This window comes from Serinus canaria, chromosome 12 (genome assembly GCF_022539315.1).
Source record: "Serinus canaria isolate serCan28SL12 chromosome 12, serCan2020, whole genome shotgun sequence".
In the NCBI taxonomy this organism is placed as follows: Eukaryota; Metazoa; Chordata; class Aves; order Passeriformes; family Fringillidae; genus Serinus; species Serinus canaria.
The window spans coordinates 11,638,178-11,649,364 of record NC_066326.1 but is presented as its reverse complement, the minus strand read 5'-3'; positions in this window follow the sequence as shown (position 1 = coordinate 11,649,364).

Here is an 11,187-nt window from a genome sequence, read left to right as displayed (position 1 = left end):
GTTTGGGAAGTGTAACCTGGAATTGGTGCAGAGTCATTAAGCATTTGGCAGCCGAGTGCTTTGATACTGGAGGAACTGAAGCTCTAATCTCATTGGCAGGTCTCTTGCTGTTGGAGCTGTATGGGGGTGTTTCTGTTCCTCCACCAAAGTATCCAAACTGGAAAATGTCTGGCATGACAGAAGTGTCCTATCTCAGCTTTTCCTGAACCTTGAAAAAGAGATCTTTTGCTGGACCTCTCCCCTTCCCCTCCCCTTCCCTCCCCGCAGTTTCCGTTGCCCAGTGAAGGACAGTGCCAGAGGATGGAGTTGGAACCATCCCTAGAAGCATCCCAAGTTCACTGTAACTGGAGATGGCCTGGGTGACCTAATAAATCTGTTTCCTGGCTCCATGGACAATGCAGGATTGTTCAGTGGGGCTCTTTGACCAGTTTAGTTTTCAATGGCTTAAGTGTTTTATTTTGCTACTTGGAAGGTTACTTGGGATCCCATTAGTCTGTGCTGATAAATTTAGCCTGGTATATGGATTGGCCTTTGCTCCCTCCCCTTCTACATGGTCTTACCCTCTCCACATTAAGTCCCCCCTTTCAAGCTATTGTGATTGCTTTTACTCCATGACACCTTGGCATTCCATCTGTTGGCTGCTAAAGGAGAGGATTTGGAAAGGAGGATACTGTGCACTGCTGTGTGCACCCTGTGCAAGGCTCTGCAGTTTCCTGCACAGCACTTCAGTGGCTTGTCTCCACTACACAGAGCTATTCCAGGAATGTAAATCTCGTGGTCAAAATGGTGAGCCCTCACTAGAGCCCTGTGCTGAGTGCTCCATGTTGTCCTGGTCTCTGCAGGGAGAGCTGCTGGTACCCCCAGTGCAGGGCTGCTGGGCCCAGCAGATGTACAGGGTGGATCTGCCTGTGGAGCAGGCAGCCCCTTTGATATGTGAGATGCTTGTTTGTGATTCGGGTGCTTGCCAAGAGAGGGGCCACAGCAGCCAATTGTCAAGAGTTGCCTCACCTGAGCTAATTACCCACCCTGGAAAGTACAGTTGATACTCATCATGGGTGCTGAGCCAAGCCTGTCCTGGGGAAGCAGGGAGCTGCAGGGAGTCTTTCACAGAAATGAGAGGCTTGGAGCTGTGCCACTCCTTGGTGCCAGAGAGCTTTTGGGAGGCAAGCCCACAGCCCTCTGGGCCTGCTTTTCTACCTTCTGTCCTGCCAAGGCTGGTGAAAAATGGCAGTGGGAACCATAGGTGAGTGGGGTTTAGAAGGCAGGGCAGCAGCACAGCAGCTCTGTAGTCTCTTGTGTTGCTGGAGCCTTGCTGTGCTCAGACCCCTGGTGCAGGGACTGACTGAGGTGTTGGCATGGCTGTGACCAGGGGCTTTCTCCCCCATCCAGCCCCTGTCTAGTGTGGTTTGCTCAGGAAAGGGATGGATTCTCCCTGTGATGAAGTGTCACTCAGGGGGGCTGCAGGACTGCCAGGCTGAGGGAGGTACCTGGTGCTTGGTAGTCCTGACCTGCACTTCACTGCTGAGACTCTCACCAGGAGAGAGGAACAGTGAGCAGTGGTATCTGGACACATATCCAGCAATCCTGTTTCCTATTTGGGAAAGGAAATGCCTCGTGTAAAGCTTTAGTGTATTCATTGCATGGAAAAGCAGTGGACAAAAGGCCCATCCAGGCCTGACTGCCAGCAACAGCCATCCCAGGCTGCCGTGAGGCACGAGGCATGGTGGCAGGAGCTGCCTTTGTCTGCACTGGTGTGCCTGGAAGGGGTGAGCTGCAGCCATGAACACCCTCATTAAAAGCTGCTTTACCCCACGCGCCATCCAAAGAGGTTGGATGATTCTCATTTTTCCATGCAAATCTCTGCTTTCCTGTCTTTTCCCCTTATACATTTTCCTTCCTTGGGGCTGTGAGGTTTTTAATAGGGCTGTCAGGCTGAGTTTTGGCTTTGCTGTACATTCAGACCATCACTGGGAATGCCCAGAAAAGCTATTTGAAGTGTGGGGTGTGGAGAAGGATCTGCCCAGGAATGGAAAATGGAGCTGCTGGGATGGCAGCCTGGGGAGCTCCCAGCCCTGATCTGTGGGAGTAAGAGGGATTTTTTTTCTGTACAAAGAGGTGTCAACAGTACCTGTGCTGGATCACCTGCCAGGTGCCCTGGAGACACTGCTCCTGCTCAGTGTCCCACCATCCACTGCTGAGCCTCTGCCATGATCTGGGGTTATTTAAGGCTCCATATCCTGCTCTAGTGCGAGAGCTGCACAGCAGAGACAGCGTGAGGACGAAGGAAGCTGGTTTAAATGTCTGAAGCAAGGTTTGAGCAAGGTTTAGGATACTGAAACAGGAGCCTGAATATCTGAGTGCTGTTCCTGGTTCCACCAAGAGCCTGCAGTGTGACATGGAACATTCAGGTTTTTGGGGCACTGTGTTAAGGTGGGTGCTGACATCAGGTGCAATGCACAGAAATAAAACTGCTCCCCATGCACTGCCCTCAGCACACAGTGACTCAGGTGTGCCAAGCATTTTGTAAAGCAGCCCCAGTACTGTGCACTGCTTTCTGCTTTGCATGTGACTTTTATTCTGAGTAGGCACTTGGATAATGCTCTGAAGGGAACGTGCTGCTTATCTTTGATTTGTTATATTTAGGGAAGAATGAGTTGGCTCTTCTGGAGGGGATTTTTTTCTTCCTCATTTGAATGTTTAATCTAGGGAGCTACAGTGATGTTGCTTCAAGATTTAGCAGTGAATGTATTTCAGCTTCAGGAAAGTGCATGCTGAGTTTATCAGCATTGTGCAGATTCCTGTATTCCAAACCCAAGGCCCCCCGTTCAGGTTGTGTCATTCTTGAGCAAAGCTCAGAGTGGTGGAGAAACAGGCTTGGTGCTACCCATGGAACATGGAGGGTGGGATTTCCAGGTAGGGATAATTGCCTGTGCCAGGGGGTCTCTCACAGGAAGCTTGGTGCAGAGTGGCTCTAGGAACTGGCCAGCATGTGTCTGTGGCAAGTTCCTGCCTCTGCTCCCCTGGCACAAAGGATGCCCTGGCACAGCAAGAGGCCATCAGGAGGGAGGAGATGGCAGGTGAGTGTGCTTGAGTCATGGGCATCCCAGCTCCACGTGGCAGTTCTGCTTTTTGCACCTCTTCCCCCCACTGGCTGCTGCGAGGCTGGAGGTCCCTGCTGCCCCTGGCTGCTGTCCACTCTGGTTCTGTGGCTTCCCCTGCTTTGTTTACTGCTGTTCCAGATGTGCAGCACTTGGCAGGAGCCCCGATGACGTGGGAACACAAGTATCTCCTGTTCCTGCCTCGCACGCGCAGCAGTGACTCACAGGTGACCTTGCCCCAGCCCTGCTGAGGGGGATGGAGGATGAGGTCCTCATGGTTCAAGGTGAGTCCTGAAGGTGGTGAGGGGGCAGAGACAGGATGCTGTGCTCTTCCCTTCTTGGTGGCAACAGAGAGGGGTGCAGAGGTGCTGGTGGTGTGGTTTCTGGAGCTCTGAGAGCCCCTAGTTGTCACTGTTCTGGGGATGCACTATGTGGATGCAGATCATGCCCCATGGCCATTGGGACCCCCACCTGTGTTGCTCAGCCTCCCCCTGGAGCTCCCCAGCACCCTGCCCCACAGCTCTGGGGTCCTTGTGTGGGATGGACGTGTCCACCCGCCCTGTGCCATCCTGGTGACGCACCCTCCTGCTCCACGAGATGTGAAATCATCCTGGGGAGGTCTGGGGAGGGAGGAGTTCCCATGGTGACAGACAGCGATTCACCCGAGAGGGCAGGGCGGGTACTTCGTCCTTTTTATTCCTTTCTTCTGGAGTCGGGCACCCAGCCAAGGAGCTGAAGGAGCAATGGCACAGCCTCGCGGGGAGAGACATAGGACAAGTCTGGTCTCGTGAACTGCATTAATCCCTCTGGAGCAGTTTCCCCTGCAGCCTGGCTGCTGCCCCACACATAGGGGTGAGCCTGACCCTTCCTGTAGCATTGATTCCCTGGGTGCTGGCTCCCTGCAGTTTGCTCACCACCCTAACAGACTGACAAACAGACCTTAATCCTCCTTCCCATGGATTGTCGGTCATGTGTGAAACATTCAGGGCAGTATCCTGCAGCTGCTAGGGATCCAACACTGTGAGCCAACATACCCTGCTATGGGCAAGTGTGGGTGAAAGATCTTTGTGCTCTCCAGGTGCCTTTTTCACTGTTCAAGGCCTGCAAAAGCCCCTTGCCCAGAGGCTGCAGCCTGGCCTAAACTCTCTAGGGGTAAGAACCCCTTCCTGAGCCCCTGCCTGTCCCAGGCAAGGCCCCTGACACACCCAGGGGTGAGCTGTGCCATTCCCTCCCTAGGAGCACGTGCCTTTCTGGGCTGCAGGTCCCAGCTGCCCTCCAGCTGTGGGTGCTGCTCCCAGGGCTCTGCCAGATCCCCTTGTGCAAGCAAAGAGCAGCCAAGCCCCAAGAGAGTGGGACAGGGGCTCTTTCATGGGTCCTGCCAGAAATTTTTAAAGAGCTGCAGGTAGTTTTTAGGGGAGTTGATGCAGGTTGTGAAACACTTGAATAGAGGCAGAGAGGAAGCATTGAGCAACCACCCTGTCCTCCCAGCCATCAGGCCTGCATCCCAGATGCAGAAGTGGGGAAGTGAGAGCAGGATCATGTAAAGGAGGAGTGAGAGAAGGACAGCCTCTCCCTGGCACAGGGGCTGTGAGAAATCTGGATTTGGAGAGATGAGGTGGGTAAACTCCTTCTTGTGCAGCTCCAGAGTGTGAGTCTCTTGCTGTCACTTGTGAGCACAAGCTGGTGTGTTGCTCTGCCAGGGCCAGTAGAACCAGTGCCTGTGGGCTGGCAGCATCAGGGACTGAGCACAAGGCATTAGTGACTCGTTATTTCCATGTCTTGGGAAGGCAGTGTCAGTCCACTGTGAGCTGTGTGCAGCAGCAGGGTCCAGCATGTCCATCCTTGGGGGTTAGGATAGAAGTCCCTGAGGACCGGCTCCTTGGATTCACAAGGAATAGCCAAGGTATTCCTCTTGGCAACACTCCTTCCCTGGGAATACAGCTATCCTGAGCTCCTGCAGCCAGGGAGGCATCTGTTGTTGCCATTGAAAGGAAGAACAAATATACCCAGCCCCATCAAACTGTGCAAAGCCCCTGCAAAGAGCAGCTCCTTGCAGCACAGCTGGCAGCATCCCTGGAACAGCTCCAGCTCCCTGGGCCCACATGCTGCCTCTCTGCCTTTCTTCCCCCCTGCTTGGCAGTCACTGTGAGCTCCTGTCGCTGCCCAGCTCCCCCCCAGCACCCCATATCATGCTGCTGACTTCTCCTGCAGATTTTCCAGGGTCAGTGGGGGCTCCCAGGGTTGGGTTAGCCTGCAGCTGGCCTTGTGTCCTTGGGTGCTGTGCTGGGAGCTGGGCAAATGCTGTTTCCCAGAAAAGCTCAACATTAGGCAGCAGAAGAGATTCCATGTGCAGGGAAGGTGGTGCTGCCTTGCCCATCTAGCCCTGTACCATCTGCTCCCAGCATGTGTGGGGAAGGAGGGATGGGGCAGCCATGGCTTCATGGTGCTTGTCCCACCCTTACGGGAAGTGGAGATGGTGACAGGTTTGGGAACTGATGGGCAGCTTGTCCCTACATGTGACATGGTCTGCTGTGTTTCTCCTGCAAGTGCCCTGGCTCTGCAGGTCTGGGCTCTGTCCTGGCCTCCTGCAGACACCCCTGCCTGGCTGCTCCTGTCTGCCCCTCCAGTTCCCTGAAGCCGCTGTGCCCCTGGAAGCCAAATCCGGAGCAGAGCAGTTTGCAAGGCCAGGAGCAGCCCCTGCTGTCACAGCCTCACAGCACCCAGTAGGGCCCATTTGCCACCCACCTTCTTGGAGGGATGCTGCTGAGGGCTGGAGGCGGCCAGAGGGGCGGCACCTCGCTGTTTGCAGGTAAGATGACTTCCTCGCTTTCCCGGCGCTGTAGGGAAGCACCAGTGACCCGGCCTTGCCCCGAGCTGCTCTCCCAGGCGCCGGCTGCAGGAATGCCACCTTTCACCTCTGCATCCCTCACCTGGCCCGAGGCTGGGCTGCCGACAGCGCTGGTCCCCGGGGAGCCCGGCAGAGCGCAGGGCAGGCAGGCCGGGCAGCGCTGCTGGCTGCGGGCGGGCACGGGCGGGCTCAGCCGCCCAGCGTGTCCAGTCACGCTCTGCGCACCCCGACCCAGCCCGCACATGCCTCGAGTGTGTGCGACGTGGGCTGGCAGCGCTCCCTCGGCTTCCCATCTCCTCCTTCCTGCAGGCACCCAGGAGGAAGCCGCTCCCTCTGCTCTGCCGGTGCTGGCTCTTGCATTGCTATGGGTCTCCTGGTCTCTCTGTGCACCCCAAGCCCGGCTGTGCCCCAGGTGCTGGCAGCCACTGCCTGCTGCTCCCTGCAAACCCTGCAGCCAGGACTGGGCTGGCAGCACCTCAATTCCCTTCCCAAGGCAGGGAATCTTTATCTGCCCCTACAAAGAAGCAGGAGTTTCTTTTCCACAACTGCATGTGCTGGGCTATCTGGGGCATCTCTGGGGCATAAGTACCCCATGGGATTGTCAGCTTGAGGAAAAGACAGCACTGACCCCATGCAGAGATGCTGGGGGAGCTTTGCTGCACCTGGGCCTCGCATTTCTGCCACCTCCTACATGCCCCTTCTCAAGGGCAAGGTAGGTTGATTTTACTGAGCCTGGACCCAGCTGCAAGTGAGGACTGCAAGGCCAGAAGTGAAGGGCAGCAGCTTGTGCCTCAGTCAGCTGAGCAGCTGGATTCTTGCTGAAGAGCCAGGCTGTATGTGTGGCCACCTGCAGCATGGGGTACTTCAGCCCCTGCCTGCATTCTGCTTACACCTTCCCCCTGCCTCCCCCTGGGTCCCTGACACCCAGCCCCAGCCACTCTGGGTATCCCCAGCAACACCCAAAGCCCAGCCACAGGATGCAGCTGAAGGCAACTTTTTAACTAGGGACTCTAGAGCCCCATTCACTGCTGCTGGCTCCTTATCCTGCTTCCATCATCCCCATTGTCACCTTCCCTTTCTGGCATGCTGGCCCCATGCCATTGCAAAGCACTGCCAGCCCTTGGCAGAGCCCCGGTGGTGCCTGGCTCTCCCCTCACTTGCTGTTCCTGAGAAGCAGCCTGGCCTCTGTGGTCACACTGACCAGGGCTGCCTCCTCCTGCACCACTTGGCCGAGGGGAGGGTCACATCCCTGTGGTGTCACCATTCCCTCCTGAGCCCATTTTGCATGGCCAGTGGGGCCTGGCCACAGTCCAGCACAGGTTCGTGCGATGCTGATGTGCAGCTGTGCTGGCAGCAGCCTCCAGACACAACAGTTTACAGACAGGAAAAACTTTCCATCCCTCCACAGCAGTTGTGGGAGAGCCAGGACATGCACCCACCCCATGGGGAGCCCTGGTGCGGGGGCACAGCAGGCTCAGCCTGACCCGAAGCTTGGCTACAATGGGACCACTTGCCTCCATCATCGTTCTGTCACCAGCTGCTGCTGCCTCCACAGTAGCTTAGGTCCCCCAAAAACGGGATCATCCCCTTCACTTTGGACATCCCAAGAGCTGCTGGACAGAGAGGGAAGCTCATTAGTCATTACTTCATCCTGATGTCCTACTTTGATTCCTTTTGCCACAGGGATATGGCCTTGGGCAGCAGCAGGATGGAGGGCGCTCTGGCACAGAGGAGCTGGGAGGCTTCTGTCTGTTTCCCTTGTGAAGCTGCAGCCTGGAGGGCTGGTATGGCTTTTTCCCGCCCCAGAACCATCAGGGTGGTTCAGCAGGTGGTAAGGGCTGATCATTTCTCACCCTGGTCTATTTTGTGGTCTCTGGGGTTGCTGGGTTGTCCCATGGGGTGACACAAGTATTCCCCAAGGCTGCACTGTGAGTGTCACCCTGACCCTCTGGACTCTCCCCGAGCTGACTGGTGATAGCCAGAGGTTATGGGCCCCTTTCCTGGGGTGCTGGGCTGGGTGCCACATCATGGAGCTGGCGGTGGCTGGTGCTGGAAGACATTCCTGGAGCATGTCTCAACTGGCCTCTGTGGCAGACAAGGTTCCTTCCCCCTCCAGGCTCTGGCCAGCTCCTCCACCCCTCCTCTGCCTCAGCACTAGCCCCCTTCTGCTCCCCTCCCCAGTGTAAAAGTGCTGGGAGAGGTGGCTTCTCCCTCCCAGCGGCCCCAGAGCTGTACCATGCAACCCCACTGGCTGGGAATGCTGATGTTGTGCTGGAGTGATGAGTGCTGCAGGAACACAGCAGGGTCAGAAAACAAATCCTGCAAGGGTTGTGCTGAATCCCAGCCCATGTCAGACCAGCACCAGAGGCAGTGGCTGCAGCGTGGAGAGGGTGGGGAGAGGATGGGGGCAGCAATCCCCACAGCAGCACAAGTGCAGCAGGCGCTGTACCTCACCATGGTGTGTGACTCATCCCATCCCAGAGAGCTGAAATCTCACCTGGGGCTGTAGATTTTCTTCTTGTTTCCCACTAAGGCAGCAGTGAGGCCTCATGCCTGGCAAGCAGGGGCAGAGAGAATCTCAGCTCCTGTGCTTCCCTTGTGCACACTCTCAAACCAGGGGGTTCCCTTCCCAGGGGTAGAGTGACCCCTGTGAGGCTCAGGGTTAGTGCTTGCCTGGGCAGTGCCGTGCCAGGACCACCTGTGGCGGTGTCCTGGAATGTCTCATGATGTGGCCAGCTGTTGAGTGTCATTTGGGAACCAGGTTGGCATGCACAGGTGAGGAGCTGGGGTCAGGGTCAGCCCTACAGATTTTGTTCAGTGTCTGTGTAGAGGAATGATCATGCTCTGGGGCTGAGCTGGCTGGGAGATGGGGAACCTCAGGTCTGGGCTGTGGGAATGACTAGTGGCTGGGCTGCCAGCCTTCCAGACTTTGAGAAGGGTTTTCAGCCTTTCAGGGTGTCCCCGGAGGGGTTGGCGTGCAGCGGCGCGGGGGTGCCCGTGAGTCACTCACACCTGGTGCTCTCCATCTGCAGAGGCAGGACCGTCCCGCGCCGGGGGCTGCAGATTCCTTCCCTGGTCCTGGTATGCGGAGGGAAGCTGGGAAACACCGCGAAGGCGGAGACACTTTGTTTTTGGGGACTCAGCAGCCCTTCGTGCCCCGCTCCAGTGCACATGTAAGGGGAATGCTGCTGGCAAGATGGTCAAGATGCAGCCGGGCTCTCCGTGGGCGACTGGGGTTTGGGTACCACCCCAAACGAGTGCTTGCCGCAGTCCTGGGGGCCAAGGTGGTGGGCAGAGCCCCTGGCGCGTCTGTGAACTGTCGCTGCCCCGGTGCAGCTGCCTAGGGTGCCCGCTGGGCGATGCTCGCCCCCGCGCTGCCCCCGCTCGCCGGGGTGACCCCCAGCCGCCCGTGCCCTGCCGCCGGCACCGCGCCGTGGGGCTGCTCCACCAGCTCCGGGCCCGGGGCCAGCCACAGAGCCCTTGGCAGGCCCCTCCGCTCCCTGTTTAACGAAGCCCCTGGTCTAATTGGGACAGGCCGCCCTGTCTTCATTAAACGGGCTCTGGCGGGAGGAGTGATTAGGGATGGTCCTGACCTGAGGATGCTGGACTCAGGGCCGGACCCGCAGGGCTGGGGCAGGCAGGGGCAAACCTGCGGGCACGACGAGCTTCGGAACCCGCCCGCCAGCCTTGGGGGCCAGGGCTGAAGTCTAAGGAGGGGAAGGCTAATGAAGAGGAGGGGATGCACTGCTTGCTGTACCTTTAAGAAGAGCGAGGGCATCGCCGCTCCTCCCCTGCCTGGGAACAGCTTGTGCCTGGGAAAGTTGCCTGCAGCCGACCCTGGAGCATCTTTGCTCGGTGGCCGGTGGCCCTGCCCCCAGCCCCCAGCTGTGAGGTGGCCCTGGGCCCCAGAGATCCCCACTGTTGCTCCTCTTGCTGCCCACAATAAGATGCCCGTGGACCTGTCTGTCCATTGCCCTGCCAGGAGCCGGAGGGGAGCCCCTGGAGCTGTGACCAGGAGGGGACAGGTACGTGGGGTGCTGGGGACAGGGAATGTGGGCTGACCAAGGGGACAGAGGGTAGGTGGCATGGGTGCATGGCAAGTTCCTTGAGCCAGGGTCAACTCCAGGTGTGCACAGGCACCAGTGGGGAGGATGAGGTGCTGTGTGATGTGCCTCAAGGAGCACTGTGGTCCCACAGGTGGCCTGGGGGTGAGGAGCACCCCAAGAGTCAAGGGCACACCCTGGGCTGAGGAGGAGCCTCAGGGGACTGTTCCACCAGTCATAGGATGGGCAGGAAGTGAGACCAGGGCAACACGAGGTCCCTGCCTGCCTTGCTGGGCATCTTCTCCTCCTCCCAGCAACTGCAGCCACATCACCAGTGGCTTTCCAGCAAGTTTCTCCAGCTCTGGGGTAGGTTTCAGCCACAAGTCTGTTGTGAGATGGTGTTTTGAGCAGGATGATGTTCCCACAGCTGACTCCAGCACAGTCCCCATACTAGAACCATGGGTGCCAAGGCCCCGCATGCTGGGAACCCCCAGTTGTGTGTGCAGGAAGGATCCTGGACGAGGCCTGGCTGTCCTGCAGCCTCATGGGAGCTGTGCTGGCATGGGGAGCAGCCCTTCACCACCAGTGCCCTTCCCAGGGCTAGTGCTCAGAGCCAGGCTTTAACCCAGATGGTGCCACAGGCTCAAGTCCCTGTGGCAGCTCCATCCCAGTCTGCCTGGATCCAGGCCCCAAGTCTCCAGGACACATTCCCCTGGGATGGATGGATGGATGGATGGATGGATGGATGGATGGATGGATGGATGGATGGATGGATGGATGGAAATGGGTAGAAGTGGGTGGCCAGCTCCTGGCTGGCAGGTGCCAGAACTGCTCACCTTCCTGAATGATGCAGATGCTGGAGGGAAAACTGCCTTGAGCCTTACTGGAGCCCACTCAGCCCCTCACGGAGGTCGCGGTGGCAAATCCAGCAGCAGCCGTTCCCGGGTGCCCAGCCCTCTCCGGCTCCATCCCCATCCCGGAGCCGCTGCACGCCGTGCAGCCGCGGGGCAGCTCGGGTGGCACTGGAGCGGGAAGAGCCTGAGGAGCTGCTTTCCTTTCTTCCTTCCCTCTCAGGGGAGCGGGTGGGAAAAGCCCTTTGGGAGGCCGGGCTGGGCGGGGGCCGCTCCGCTCCGCTCCCCCCCGGCCCGTGCTCCGGGCCGCCCTCCATAAAGGGGCGGGAGCGCCGGGGGCCGGTGCG